The sequence below is a fragment of the Mastomys coucha genome, unplaced genomic scaffold, assembly GCF_008632895.1.
Source record: "Mastomys coucha isolate ucsf_1 unplaced genomic scaffold, UCSF_Mcou_1 pScaffold14, whole genome shotgun sequence".
Taxonomy (NCBI): Eukaryota; Metazoa; Chordata; class Mammalia; order Rodentia; family Muridae; genus Mastomys; species Mastomys coucha.
In genome coordinates this window covers 111,487,153-111,502,628 of record NW_022196896.1, presented here as the reverse complement: position 1 = coordinate 111,502,628, position 15,476 = coordinate 111,487,153, and the positions used below count along the sequence as shown (strand labels likewise).

The window sequence follows — 15,476 nt, the reverse complement described above, 5'->3', positions numbered from 1 at the left end:
TTTTTTGAGACAGGGTTTTTCTGTGTAGCCCTAGCTCCTGGCTTCACATTTTTGAGGACATAGTTAAAGGGTCACTTTTAAAAAAACATGAAAGAATGGGGGAAAGCTCTTTTACTATATTAAATTTTATAAAAATAATGATTTCTAGGTTTTTGAAAGTCAATGAAGCCCTGCTTAGATTAAAAAGTTGAATTAAGGCAATTCATAGGCGGGGGAGTGAGAGAGGCCTTGATTATGTTTGAGACACCTTGTCTGGTATCCAGTGGGCATATTGGCATCCCATATGACCTTTAACTTAAGAAAGAATTTTTTTTTTTTTACAAAGATTGAGATTTATTTTATTAACCAGCAAGGCCACTCCATCTCCCTTTACAAGGCTTAGCAACTGAAAGGGCCCAGACAGGCTTTGGTGATTGTTGGTCATATTCATTGTTATTAGTGCAAGAGGGAAAATACATATACTATAATTACTGCATCCAGGTCTAGATCATTGGCAGGGACTGAGAAGGTCATCCATCTAGGTCCTGCCTTTTCCATAAAAAGTTCCCAAATAGGTCTGGTGAGATGGCTCAGCGGGTAAAGGCACTTGTCATCAAGCCTGACCACCTTTGTTCAACTCAAACTCAACTAATAGGAGAGAACTGACTGTCATAAGTTATCCTCTGATACACACACTAGTACTACCACAAGTAAATAAAGGTGGAGGAGGAGGAGGAGGAGAAGGAGGAGGGAGAAGAAGAGGAAGAGGAGGAGGAGGAGGGAGAAGAGGAAGAGGAGGAGGAGGGAGAAGAAGAGGAAGAGGAGGAGGAGGAGGGAAAGGAGGAGGACAACAACAACAAGAACTTCTAAAACAGAGGATAAAGCATTACCAAGGGTGTTGCACAGGTGTGTCTGTCAGCAGGGTGAGCAAAGTTAGACCTTCCCAACATGCTTCCATTGTTTCCTTTTATTTGACCATTGGTTCAGACAGCCTTTACTACACTTGATCTTAGCCAAAAGGCCGAGAAGCGATCATACAGCTTTTATGAGAAGATTATCCATATGACACCATTTGAACAAATGTTTTCAAAAGTTCCAAGGGAATGTGTATCCATTTCCTTATGGTCAGCACCTGCTTCTCCCAGGAGTCAGTAAAGGGAAAATCCATGTGCCATAGTAAATCTCCAGTTTTTTCTTTAAAGTTAAGTTCAAACCACATGGCATCAGGATGTATTTGCTCCTCTGAGCTTCACCATAAGCAATGGTTCTGTTTCTTCCAAGCAGCTGTATTTTGTGGATGCTATGAACATGAAGCTGAGCATCCGTTTCTTCAAAACCGGCCTCTCCTATCTCGCCCTGGGATCTCTCCCTCCTACATGTGTTCTTGTCATCCTGAGGCTATCCACCATGAAGTCTTGGCCAGAACCCATCAGAAGCTCTGAACTTTCTCTCTTGAACCCAGTCGGACTGCCCCGTGAAGGAGAGCACCACACAGACTTAGTTTAGAAACAACGGTAACGGGGGCTGGTGAGATGGCTCAGTGGGTAAGAGTGCCGACTGCTCTTCTGAAGGTCCTGAGTTCAAATCCCAGCAACCACATGGTGGCTCACCACCACCCATAATGAAATCTGACGCCCTCTTCTGGTGGTCTGAAGACAGCTACAGTGTACTCATTTATAATAATAAAAAAAAAAAAAAAACAACGGTAACTCAATCAATGGGCACAACAACTAAAATCCTAATCTTGTAAGCCTTATTAAATCTAAATCCTCCGGGGGCGAATCCTGATGGATCTGCAGTTGAAACCGGGAGACGCTAGTAATTACATCTTGTCCTCGTGCTGTCCCTGTCCAGAATAGGAGAAAGAATTGTTTTAACAAAGACCATTTATATTTATTTATGTGCATGTGCACTGTGTATGCAGTACCTTGGAATCCAGAAGAGGGCACTGTGTCTCCTGGAAGTAGGGTTATAGGTGGTTGTGAGCTACAGAGTGTAGTTGGGAATTGAACCTGGGTCCTCTGCAAGAGCAGCTTCTGCCCTGAACTGCTGCACCATCTCTCTGACCCCGAAAAAGATTCTTCTTGATAGTAGCCTGACACTTCTGAGGAACGTTATAGTTAATTTTTATTTCTGAATTATTTCAAATAACAAAAATATACCTGGCTATATTAAAGATGAAAGACATTCTGGTTTATGTTGTCTTTGCTGGGATCAGTAGAGGATGTCACCTGCTTGTAGTATGAGGACATTCTTGCAATCCCATGGAGAGAGGCAAGGGAGTGAAGCCTTCCCTACCAGCCCCTGTTAAAGACACCAACTTGGAAGTGTCCAGCCTTAGTCAAACTTAAATGACTTCATATATATATATATATATATATATATATATATATATATATATATATATATATATTGGTTTTTCAAGACACGGTCTCTCTGTATAGCCCTGGCTGTCCTGGAACTCACCCTGTAGACCAGGCTAGCCTCGAACTCAGAAATCCGCCTGCCTCTGCCTCCCAAGTGCTGGGATTAAAGACATGCGCCACTGCCCAGCAACTTTATATATATATATATCTTGTTTGCAACTTTGGGAAAGGCATCAACTAGAACCACTCACCTGAGCTGCACTGTCGTTTGATTCCCACCCGTGGGCTGAGAAGGTATTGGTTCAGCCCATTACGTTCTGAGGTAAATTGCACATTATAAACTAACACAATTATTGTCTCTTCCTAATCTACACTTCCTATAGGAACTCCATTTTATAAACATCCAGCCTGTCAGAGGTTCCGTCATTACCGTAGTTCTGTGGTCGGCATCCTGTCGGTCAGTCCCTCGCAGATGCCCCCTTCTAACCTATGGTGAGTATGTTAGGTTACCCAAGGAAGGGGATGGAAAGATACATGTGGTTTTAAAAACAGAGTATTCTGAATTTCCCCAGGTGGGTCTATTCTATCCCCAAAGATCCTCAAAAGAAAGGTAGAGGAAATGAAGTCAGAATGTTGACTTTGAAGGTCAAAGGAGCCTTTGAAGGTCAAGTCTTAGAGGTAGGAGAGGTGAAGAAGCCGATCCTCTCCACCTCTAAAGGGGACTGCAGCTCAGAGCTGGTCAGCCACTAGAACTGGAAGATGGCAAAGATGTCCTGGTTTAAGCCATGAGGTTGTGGTGTATTATAAGATGGGACAATCAAATCATATAACCAGAAAATAGCAGAGCAAGGGACCAAGTTCAGTATGTCTGACCAAAGCCATCTTTCTCTCTGCAGAGACCCTAAGCCCTCACCTTTTATCCCCTGCCTCTATTCCCAAACCTCCAGCTATGGGAGGCTCTTACCTTTTCTGGGGTATAGTTTTTTGTTTGTTTGTTTGTCTTAGATTTATTCATTTATTTCATGTGTGTGAGTACATTGTCTCTGTCTTCAGACACTCCAGAAGAGGGCGTCAGATCCCATTACAGATTGTTGTGAGTCACCGTGTGGTTGCTGGGAATTGAACTCTGGACCTCTGGAAGAGCAGTCAGTGCTCTTAACCGCTGAGCCATCTCTCCAGCCCCTGGGGTATAGTTTTTTATCATGAAGTTTTTGAATGCTAGCCATGCACAATCGATTTGACTATCCTATAAAAATGTGAGAGATGCTAATGGGCATGAGAAGTTTCTGACTGTGTGGAGGTTGTCATCTAGTGGGAGAAGACAGACTGAACCCCACAGCGGTCACCATGGTTACTATTGCCTTGGGTCACAGTCGAAGTTTGACTGAGCAGTTCCAGGCAACATACAAGACAACAGAACAGACCACTGGGATTACACTCACACAGTCTGAATTCTGAGGTTGAGGCTTTAGTTGGAGGAAAGTCCCACCTGTGCTTATTTGTGTTACAACAATTGAGGCTGGTGTGTCCTCAGAAGGGTCATAGCCAGGGAACGAACAGAAAAGACTCTTGGGTTGGGGATAAAAGAAGAGCTTGAGAGACTACAGTCATCTCCAGACATCTAAAAGTCCAGGTCATTAAAGAAAACACTGGAGACAAGGAGAGATGTTTATGGCAAGCTGTTAAGTAGAGAAATTAAGTTACTGAACAGTTTGCCTTACGAACAACACCCTTTTATTTAGTAAAAACCTCCATCAGGAAAGGGGAAGCTATGTTAAAGGTATGGAGTGGCCAGATTTAGCAAATGAACATACAAAAGGCACTTAAACTTGAATTTTAGATCAATTATAAAATAATTGCCTGTGCAATTATCTTTTATGGCTCTTAAATCCGAATTTAACTGTATGACCTGAATTTTTATTTGGCGAAATTGATATGGAATTTTCTTTGTGTTTTGAAAAAAAAAATAAGTGTATGGTACTTAAATTTTTAGAAGTTGTAATATACATAATACAGAAATTGTAACTGTTTGTCAAGTCACATGAAGCACATTTCTTTTGAAAACGGAAAAGAGAAAGGTCCTCAAGTTTTAAGGAGGAGGAGGAGTTAGATGGCCTCTGCCGAGTTAGGGAAACCAAAAGAGACTGCTACCACCAGGGGGCGCTGCATGGCTGCAGGTTAGAAGACCAGAGGCACTGTCGCTCGCTCTTTGATCTTGGTGGCCCTGGGGAGTCCCCAGGGGCGGGACCGGTGCCGGAAGAGTTGTGTGCAAACTTGGAACTCTCTTCAAAGTTTGTCCTCTGCTTTCGTCTTCAAAGCCTCAGGACCGTTGTTGCTGGAGTCCTGAGCGGGGTTGAACAGAGGGAATCAGCCCATTGCCTGGGGGTCCCATTTCTAGGCATCTCTTTTCGGTTTCATTCTTCCTGGGAACCCAGTTCCAGTTCTGGAACCCTCAACTCTCAGCTGAGTCAGACGGAAGGGATGACGATTCTTGCCCTCAGGGAAGAGAAGAGGGAGACAAGATAGAAGGTAGAGAGCCCGCAGAGTAGGTTTGAAGGGACAGACATTGTAACTTTCCTATAACTCTTGAGTTTGTGCCCATACCTTTGGCCTCATACTGGGTAAGAGTTGTTCAGTGAATATTTTTAATTCATCCAACCGTTGGAGGCCCCCAGTGAGTTGCCGTCTCCCCTGGGGCTTAGCTGGGAGGCTGTTTAAAAAGCAGGCCAATGTTCCAATTTCCAAAGCTGCTGAATTCTAGAAGAAAGGAAGGCAAGGTACCCAGTTCACAGCTATTATCCATCCTTCTTGGGGCAGTGATGCCTGCTGAAGGGAGAGGTCAAGAGCTGGCACAGAGATCCATTCCTACCCCGAGGCACAGACTACGTCCCTGGGCTTCTTCAGGGGAGGGGCTGTGAGAGTTTGGGGAGATGAGGTCGGAGGTGCGTGAGGAGCTGGGAGGATGGGGGTGATGGAGGGATGATGATAGAGATCCAGGAACCCTCAGAATGAAAGAATCCCTATGGATGGGCAAACAATTGCCCAGGAAGGAAGAGCCTTGTCTTTGCCACCTTTTAGTCAAGGAAGAGTCTCAGCCTGGAAGACCAGAAAACAGGACAAAGAGGTGATTTAGCTCCGTGTTAATTTTTCACCGAATTCCTTTTGTGGAAAGGGCTCGAGTGGTCTCTGAATGAATCCCTCGGAGTAGTAAAACCATAGGTGTGGGCTTCATCTCTGGTCCCTTTTTTTCACATGGTGACTTGAACCCAGCACCTGCCCTGCTCTGTGGCCCAAACAGTTGTAAAGGGCTCATCCACAAACGTGGCATGCCGTGAATTCCTCCCCACAGTGTAGGGAAGCTAACTACAAAATCTGGGCATGGAGGAGAAAGAGAGAAAGATCTCTTTAGCACATTTCGTCCTTCTGTTTCTCAGCCATCCCTCAAACTCAACCTGCCCAGGCTGCAGGAGCCCCACCTATAGTGTGTGGTGGCCAGTGGGTTTTTCTCTGAAATATGGAGGTATCAGCCCCCTTGGTTTACACTTTAAACTTTATAGGATGACTTGGACCACAGGCATTTTAGCTTCCGGTACTGATTTTTGTGGCTCTCACTCCCCAACTCCTAGGCATCATGGATAGAACAGGTCCAAATCTGGTATATAACAGCCATCACATGGCCTGCTCAGGAATCATTGCGAAAGGATCATTTGCATAAGACTTCAGCAGGTTGGACAAGCAAAACCAACGCCCAAAGCTGTAAGTTCCACGAATGGCGGGCCATTTGGGTTCTGGGTTAATGAGCAAAGTACTTTAGTGCAGGAGACATGGGAACAGCCATTGAAGAGAGGACCATTTGCATAGATGGAGTCCACCAGCATTTCCCAGAATGCTTTGTGTTTTCTTCAGTGGTGAGAATTTGCGGCAGGGCTGGGTTTCTCAGTGTAGTCCCAGAATGAGTGGTCCTTGCCACAAGACGCCATCACCAAGTCAGAAAGCCAGTGAGCTTAACCACTGCCTCCCATGCTCGATGGTTTGATAACACAGTCTTATGTCCAAATTATAATTCTTGGGAAGGTAACCTTATTTGGAAACAGGGTCTGTGCAAATATCAAAAAAACCTTAAGAGGAAATGATTCATAGGACCTCCTTCTGGATGAACCCCCAATCCAAAGAGATGTTGTAAGACCCTGTCAAGCCTTAGCTTAACAGAGACCCCCTGAGTGAATCATATGGAGCCTGATCGATGCAAAGAGCATGAGGAATTTTAATATTCCAGTGTACTGGGGCCCTCCCAGACCCTAAGGAAAGGAGGCGACTCCACACAGCTTGTTCAGTGAGCTTTTATACATTTTTCAGGGCAGCAGCCATTAGACACAATGTGATTGGCAAAACAGTGTGACTTTTTAAACTGATTGGTCTTCAGGGAATGAGGTGGCAAGGACTTCCCTTGTCTGAAGGTGGGCAAAGGTCCACCCTTCAGAATGTGTCCCCACCTGCAGGTTGGTTCTCACCCTGTGATCCGAGGAATGTTAATTAGCCTTTCCTTTCTGGAGAGTTCCACTACCTTCCTAAAGTTCCTGAGCTTATCTTATTAAGGAAATTCCTGGCCTCAGTGTTTTTCTGAGATGTCCCTGTTTACTCGGTTCTTATGTGTCCTTCTCAAGGAGGTTCAGAGGAGAGAGAGACATAGAGGAAGAGATGCAGGCAAAAGCAGAGATTAGAGTGTTACATTTACAAGCCAAGGTCACTGGAAGCCATCAGCTGGAAGAGAAAAGACCAGGCTGTTCTCTAGAGCCTCAGAGGGAATGTGGCCCTGCTGGCACCTTCATTTTGAGGTTCTAGTCTTCAGAGATGAAAGTTTTTTTTTTTTTTTTTTGTTTTTTTTCGAGACAGGGTTTCTCTGTATAGCCCTGGCTGTCCTGGAACTCACTCTGGAGACCAGGCTGGCCTCGAACTCAGAAATCCACCTGCCTCTGCCTCCCAAGTGCTGGGATTAAAGGCATGCGCCACCACCGCCCGGCGAGATGAAAGTTTTTAAGTTACCAAGTTTGTGGTCTTGTGTTGCAGAAGCCTCAAGCAGAGAGCACACCGCCTACCCACATTGTCTGATTCCTGGGGTGTTTGCTCTATCCTCTCCCCACCTTTTTTCCATATATGGCCTGTTTTGCCTCTCCTTTGGGATATCCGCCTGGAAGGGATTCCATTCCATTGCTACATTTCCCACACAACACATTTCCTGCATGGAGAATCTCTTAGTGTTGGGGTAACTCCATTGGCGTCTGGAGGGAAGGTTCCATTCTCCAGCACGATCCCTGGGATTTCTTCTTCTTCAAATATGAGTGGCATGAACCACTGTGAACCTCTGCAGGGCAGATCAGACACCTTTGGGCTAGCAAATCCCCAAAGAATTGTGCTCGGGTGTATGTATGCGCACACAGGCCTGTGTGTTCCCAAGTTTCCGGATCACTTCCCCTCTACAGGGCTTTGCCAACAACAGCATCCTGCCAGAACTGCCCTTCAGCAAGGAAGTACTCAGAATTGAGATGAATCTGAGCATATCTTCCTGAGAAGAGTAGTCATTTCCAGAAGAGGAACAAGGTAGGTGCCTTTGGGCTAGAGATGGCTCAGTGGTTAAGAGCACTGGCTGTTCTTCTGGAGGTCCTGAGTTCAATTCCCAGCATGCAACTTGCAGCTGTCTATAATTGTAGAACCATGAATTCTGTTGTCTTTTTCTTATGTATAGACATACATACAGACAAAACACCCATATACATACATAATTTTAAAAAAAAATGATGTCCTGCCATACATAGCTTTTATGGCCACTAATTCACAAACAGTTCACATATTCATAACTGTGAGCTACTTCAGTGTGTGTTCAGTGGCCTTCGTGGACATCCTTCTACCCCGCTACTCCTGTGTGTCTCTTCTAGAACTTCCTAAAGAAAGTTATCTATCATTGTCTGTCCACTTTATAAGCTGGGTCCCTGAGATTATTCCTCAATATTTTATCATTCCCAAATCTACTACTACTACTACTACTACTACTACTACTACTACTACTACTACTACTACTACTACACACACACACACACACACACACACAATATTTGGAAGTTATTTTCCTGTTTGTATTTGCTCGGGTTTCCCTTCTGTCTTAGGGTTTTACTGCTGTGAACAGACACCATGACCAAGGCAACTCTTAGAAGGACAACATTTAATTGGGGCTGGCTTACAGGTTCATAGGTTCAGTCCATTATCATCAAGGTGGGAACATGGATGGCAGCATCCAGGCAGGCACGGTGCAGGCTGAGCTGAGAGCTCTACATCTTTATCTGAAGGCTGCCAGCAGAATACTGGCTCCCAGTCAGCCAGGGTGAGGTTCTTAGAGGCTACACCCACAGAGACACACCTCCTCCAACAGGGTTACACCTCCTAATAGTGCAACTCCTTGGACGGAGCATATATATATAAACCATCACACTCTGCTATTACAAAAATGCCTGTACTTATTAAAGTAAGTTTTATTTCTTTCATATTTCTGTAGATTCACAAGTGCAGCACCAGCATGCACCTGGCTCTGGTGAGAGCTCTCTGGCTACATCGCAGTCTGGCTGACAGCATCATGCTGGACTCCCGTGCAAGAGGAAGCAGTCACGTGTTGACTTAGAGAAACTCAGAAGCCAGGTTTCCTCTCTGGTAACAATTCACTGGTTCGTGCCAGGTGGTGGTGGTGCTGCATGCCTTTAATCTTAGCACTTGGGAGGCAGAGGCAGGTGGATTTCTGAGTTTGAGGCCAGCCTGGTAGGCAGAATGAATTCAAAGACATCCAGGAGTACACAGGGAAACCCTGTCTCTGAAAAAACAAACAAACAACAATATCACCTTCTGCCACCTCAAAAAACAAACAAACTAAAACTCAATTCAGTATTGCAGGACTTAGGTTTGTTTTTTTGTTTTTTGTTTTTTTGTGGGGGTGGTTTCAAGAAAGGGTTTCTCTATATAGCCCTGGCTGTCCTGGAACTCACTCTGTAGACAAGGCTGGCTTCGAACTCAGAAATCTGCCTGTCTCTGCCTCCCAAGTGCTGGGATTAAAGGCGTGTGTCACCACTGTCCAGCTCAGTCTTGCAAGACTTAACCAGGACCCCTCAAGAACTACATGAAGGCCTCCTGTGTCCGACTCTCCCATGATTAACTATTAACCATGAGGCCCTTCCTGTCAAAGGTTGCATTCCCTCCCAGGACTGCCACATTGAAGACCAAGCTCTCAACACATCAACCTTTAGAGGCCACGCAGAAAAAAAGCACATTCAAACTGGAACACTGCACTGCACGTCAGGCAAATGTCAGTTCCGATAGCTCCTCCCACCACCATCTCTGATGGGCCCTCCTTTTCCCTCTCCTGTCATTTTTTTTCTGTGAGAAAAAAGACCACCGTTCCTCGCTCTCTGTCGTCTCCCGTGGTTCCAGAACTGCCTATGCATTGTTGGTGCTGCAGGAATACTGGTCAGATAGCTGAATACATAGATGAATGAATGTACTTTTAATTTTTAAAATATAGTGCCCGTGCATAGGCATCTGTCCCATAGTGCACACATGGAGACCAGAGACAGCTTTGTGGAGTCGGGTCTCTTCTTTTACATGAGTTCCAAGATTGAACTCAGATCATCAGGCTCACGTGGTGTGTGCCTGTACCCACTCAGCACCTCACCAGCCCTGGATGCTATTTGGAGCCACCGCAGTGGCGTCTTTTGCAGAGCCACATAGGAACAGGTATACTAGACAAGAACACTGGGCTGAAACCTGCCAGGGGCTTCAGAGGCCCAGAACTAGGCTGTGCTGCGGAGATTCCCCACCAGTGCTCTGGGCATGGGGATCTCTCCCTTTCCATCTATACCGTCTGCCATGGGTGTTTCCTAAACATGTACAGGGTCCTCGGGGGTCAGTGCCCACATGGATTAGGGATTTTGCCAGGTGCTGAATTGGAGGTTGGGGTGGGAAAAGGTTCAAGGAAACAGAAGGGAAGACTTTCTGCTCTTCAAGGGAACTTCATAAAGGGGATTAGCCTGCTCTGTAATGCAGAGAGCTAGTCTCCATGGTGGCAGGAGCCTTGGGTCTGTTACAGTGTTCTCTGTGTGTCTTGCCACTTTCCCACAGCATGTCTGTTTTGGGAAATCCAAGCCTGTGGATTTGAAAGACAAGTACAAGGACTTACTGATCCTGCAATTGTTAACATATATTCTCTCTCCCCCCCAACCCCCTCTCCAAATACTTCTGTTTGCAGGCAAACTGGTGACATCTTGAGGCCTCCCTTCCAAATAGACTCAACATCTCCTAATAAGGCCACTCTGCCCTAAAACCACAATGCTGTGATTGCAGTAATAGCAGCAGGCAGCACACCACCTGCATTTTGGGCTCTGCAGATGTCCCCCAGATGTCTTTTATACGGGGAGCATTTTTCCCCTACCCAGGATGCAATCAAGATTCATGACTAAACATGGCTCTTTAGTCAGTGCGTCTTTTGTCTAAAATAGATCTTTCCTTGCCTTTTTACCATTACTTCTTGTTTGCTTTTTGTGGCATGACTGTTTCGGAAGCGTCTGCTCTGACTGTAGAGGCGTCATCACTAACATGGTTATCAGTGCAGAATTTGGGCTTAGAATTTGGGGCTCGGGTCCCACATCCGTTATCCACTCATTGCATGTAATTGAGATCAAATAATGGCAGATGGGCTGCCGATAATGAACTTGATCACCAAGCCTCTCTCCAGTTTTGTTTGTAATCAGTACTTTGTGGGATCTTGGCACGGCGAGAGCTTCAGTGGGGCACCAGGTTCACTCAGGAACTGATGGATCTTGCTTGGGGAAAATCCTGGTGGATGCAGAATGGTATTTTAAAGTCTTTATTCCCTTATATATACTACTTGGTTATTTGTTTCTGCAAGGATTTCAATTAAAAATAATACTAACTGGGGATCTAGGGAGGTGGGTGGGCAGCTGAGAGAACTTGCTGCTCTTGCACAGGACCTGGGGTTAATTCCCAGAACCTGCATGGTAGTTCAGAACCATCTGAAACCGCAGTGCCGGAGGATTTGATGCCCTCATGTTGCCTCTGAGTATACCAGACACGTGTGTAGTGCCTGGCTGTCCTTGTTCATTTTGGCATCCAACTTGTTGCACCTTTGAGCAGCCTGAGATCAGCTTCTGAATTTGTTTGGCAAGACTGCAATTTTAAAAAAAAGTAATTCGGGAGCTGGGAAGGTGGATGCACAGCTAAGAGCACAGGTGCTCTTGCACAGGACCTGGGATTAGTTCCCAGAACATTTATCACTGACTCCTGTCTTCTTTTCTGATCAGATATGGCATGCTAGGCTTGTGACACATTCTTAGCCCCAGACCTGGAATCAATCACCGTTTCGAGGAGCCCTTACTTCTGAACCATTGTGGTGTACAGGACTTGGTGGTACCTGTGCCCACGGTCACTGGCTTGTCAGGGCTTCTGTGCCCTTCAGTGGGCAGAACTAAGACATTCTTCTGTTTTTAATCACAAATCCAAACTGGTCTCTCCATCTCAAAGGTAACGTTGGTAGGGTTTCTCTTTAACTTCTACTTACTGCTAGTGCCTTTCATCCCTTTCCAGTAAAGAGCGTGTGTGTGTGTGTGTGTGTGTGTGTGTGTGTGTGTGTGTGTGTGTGTTTGTTTTCTATGATATCGTGTGGAGAAGAGTTTCAGAATGATAAGGGCAGTATCAGTAAATCTACCAAATATCAGATATACTCAGAACAAACCCGTTGTGTGCAATCAGAGTGCTTCAATTGATTCCTGGCTCTGTGTGGTTTTCAGTTCAACGAGATACCAGACTGGTTTGTGTCTGTTTGCATTACTCTGCCCTTTCAAATTTCATTTTAGCTTTTAAATATGCTAAACATACATTTATGTCTGATAACGTACGTGTGTGCGTGTGCGTTTGTGTGTGTGTGTGTGTGTATGACTCTGAAGTGAAATTGAGATACAGTGCACAAGCCTCACTGCCCACCTCCCCCTCCCACGGTTTCTCTTTTATATCTCTGTACTTCTCTTCAACGTATCCGACACACCCACACACTCTGATTTTTCTCTTTTCAATATTTCTTCTTTTGCTTCTTACCCTAAACTTTATTATCTACTGACAGCCGCCCACTACCCACTTTCTTTCCATCTAGTGCTGGAGCATCCTTCTATCGTGAGGAACCCTTCTGTGGTTGATTTCTGTGGAATCCACTGATGCTGGGTACCTGGGAAGACCACATGACATGCCTTATTGCTGGGCCACGGGGAGTGCAGAGCTCCTTCTGGATCCTGCACAACCTCCAGATTCTAAAAGTTCTGAGAAAGTCCAAGGACAAAGTCCAGAGTGGAGCGAGGCCATCCCGGAGCGGGGGCCCCTCCTGCCTGCCTCTTAGGGACACAGAAGCTTTAGGGGTATCTTTTGGGTGAGGGATTTTGTCTTTGGCAGGTTATGAAATGCTGCAAGCAGAGAGCTGATGTTTGTGTTGCCTGCTTCAGTTACAGTAGATGCTTTTAAACTGTATGTGGCAACTCACACACAATCCCAGAACTTGGAAGGCTGAGGCAGGAGGATCAGAGCTAGAGACATCTATGGATATGCAGTGAGACAGTGTCTCCAAGAAAACAGTGGTGTGGATGGGGCTGGAGGCTGGAGTGATGGCTCAGCAGTTAAGAGCACTCACAGCCTTTGCAGTGAGTTCTGATCCCAGAACCTACATGGTGGCTCACATCCTCTGTAACACAGATTCCAGAGGATCCGACACCCTCTTCAGATCTCTGAGGGAACCGGGCACACATGTGGTGCACAGACATAAAGGCAGGCAAAACATAAAATATAGAAACAAATATTAGATATATATTTTAAAAAGAGAGTATATGCTCTTTAAAATTTGAGGCAAAATTCATGCAACATACAGTGCACTTTAAAGTGTGCATTCAGTAACTTTTGCGATATTCACTAGGTTGTGCATGAATTACTCGTGGAGAAACCTCACTCCTGGTAATTGATTCCTTCCCGTTTCCCTACTGCAGCCCTGGCAGCCATGGAGTGTTTCGTGTCTGTGGAGGTGCCCATTCTGGATGGTTCCTGAATATAAAATTGTACAATACAGAGTGTTTTCTTCAAGATCCATCCTTTCACAGCACCACTCAGTACCCATTGCTTTTTTAGGATTGAATATCCATCCTACGGGTTTTCTGCAGCCTGTTTGTCTGGGTTTTCTGCAGCCTGTTTGTCTGTCTTCTGGTCTTGTGAGCAGTGCTGTTGATGCTCATATGCAGATCTTTGCTTGAATGTCCGTTCCTCACCCTTTGAGGGTGTCCCTAGGAGTGGATGACCAAATTTTATGGTAACTGTTTACACATTTTCTTTTGGGGGATGCTGGAGAGCAAACCTTGGGCTTTTGCACATGGTAAGTGTGTGCTCTAGGGTATTTTCCTAGCAGAACTGTTTCCTAATCAGCCACATCATTTTACACCACCAGCGTCCAGAGCCAGAGTGCCGCAGGCCCTCCACCTGCTTGTTAACATTTTGAGATGAGGTCTCTCAGTGTGGGAGAGGGTTTCCCGGAACTTGGAATCCTCCTGGCTCTGCCTCTCTCCCTCTCTCCCTTCCTCTCCCTTCTTCTCTTCCTTCTTCTCTCCCTTCTCTCCCTCCCTCACTTCTTTCCTCCCTCTTTCCCTCCCTCTCTCCCTCCCTCACTTTTTTCCTCTCTCCCTCCCTCACTTCTTCCCTCCCTCTCTCCTCTCTTTTGATTGCAGCTGTCCTAGTGGTAATGGACTGACCAAAACTTCTTTCTGTACAGGTTGGAGATGTTCCCACTCTTGGCTTCTGAAGCTGCACTGGAGGTTCCAATCACCTATAAAGGAGATTGGCCTCCCCTTAGTGGTCTACGAACCTGGCAACTGGAAGGACTCATAAATACAGACTGGAATCCTTTTAGAAGCTAAATGTGGTTTCTGCTGATTGTAGAGTCTTAACACTCAATAGCTCTGCCCTCCTCATGGAGGTGGGGGATATTGTTGACTGAAGTGAAGGGTGTGAAATAGTTATGGGGACAGGTGACATTTAAGGTTCTTTTAAAAACACTCAATATGGTCTACATAACCTGGCCCAAGCTTGCGACTCCAGACATCTTGACAGAGCCACATGAATGCGGAGAGCAGCCTTCAGACCACAAGACCCTCAGGGGATTTTTAGTAAACCATTCTGTAACACTATTTGGGCTTCCAGGGCTCGTGAGCTCGGGCCTTGAGGTCCCCCAAGGAAGGAGTCACCACTTCCTGTAAAAGTTCATGAGTCTTGGTTCCCACTATGGCCAAAAGTCAAATCACACTCTTCATGTCTCACCCTCAGGCCTGCCACAGACAAAAGTCTAAGGCACACAAAAGTCTAAGGCACTTCCCAAGCATTTACACGGGTTGGGGGTGGAGGATGGAGTATGGAATGGGATAAGTGGGTGTACTGGCTGGTTTTGTGTGTCAGCTTGACACAAGCTGGAGTTATCACACAGAAAGGAGCCTCTCTTGAGGAAATGCTTTTATGAGATCCAGCTGTAAGGTATTTTCTCAATTAGTGATCAAGGGTGGGAGCCCATTGTGGGTGGCGCCATCCCTGGCCTGGTAGTCCTGGGTTCTATAGGAAAGCAAGCTGAGCAAGCTAGGGGAAGCAAGCCAGTAAGGAACATCCCTCCATGACCTCTGCATCAGCTCCTGCTTCCTGACCTGCTTGAGTTCCAGTCCTGACTTCCTTTGGTGAGGAAACAGCAAGGTGGAAGTGTAAGCTGAATAAACCCTTTCCTCCTCAACATGCTTCTTTATTTATTTTTTATTTTTGTTTTGTTTTTGTTTTTTGAGACAGGGTTTCTCTGTATAGCCCTGGCTGTCCTGGAGCTCACTCTGTAGGCCAAGCTGGCCTCGAATTCAGAAATCTGCCTGTCTCTGCCTCCCAAGTGCTGGGATTAAAGGTGTGCACCACCACTGCCCAGCTCCCAACTTGCTTCTTGGTCATGATGTTTGTGCAGGAATAGAAACCCTGACTAAGACAGTGGGGGTGGGGAATGACATAGGTAGTGAAGGGATGGGG

At 45.8% G+C, this 15,476-nt stretch overlaps 1 long non-coding RNA gene across 7 annotated transcripts in view; it reads left to right on the top strand.

The window, feature by feature from the left end:
• Window positions 1–14,342, top strand: part of LOC116088685 — a 20,485-nt gene extending 6,143 nt beyond the window's left edge. For 2 of the 7 annotated variants that reach the window (XR_004117980.1, XR_004117974.1), the window contains exons 3-7: window positions 2,729–2,837; window positions 5,972–6,101; window positions 7,826–7,943; window positions 8,893–9,058; window positions 14,197–14,342. This is a non-coding gene — a long non-coding RNA (uncharacterized LOC116088685). Of the gene's footprint in view, window positions 1–2,728; window positions 2,838–5,971; window positions 6,102–7,825; window positions 7,944–8,892; window positions 9,059–10,629; window positions 10,900–14,196 lie in introns of those variants that run through there. The other 5 variants (XR_004117979.1, XR_004117977.1, XR_004117978.1 and 2 more) reach the window with 5 other exon arrangements.
• The last annotated feature ends 1,134 nt before the right edge of the window (window positions 14,343–15,476 follow it).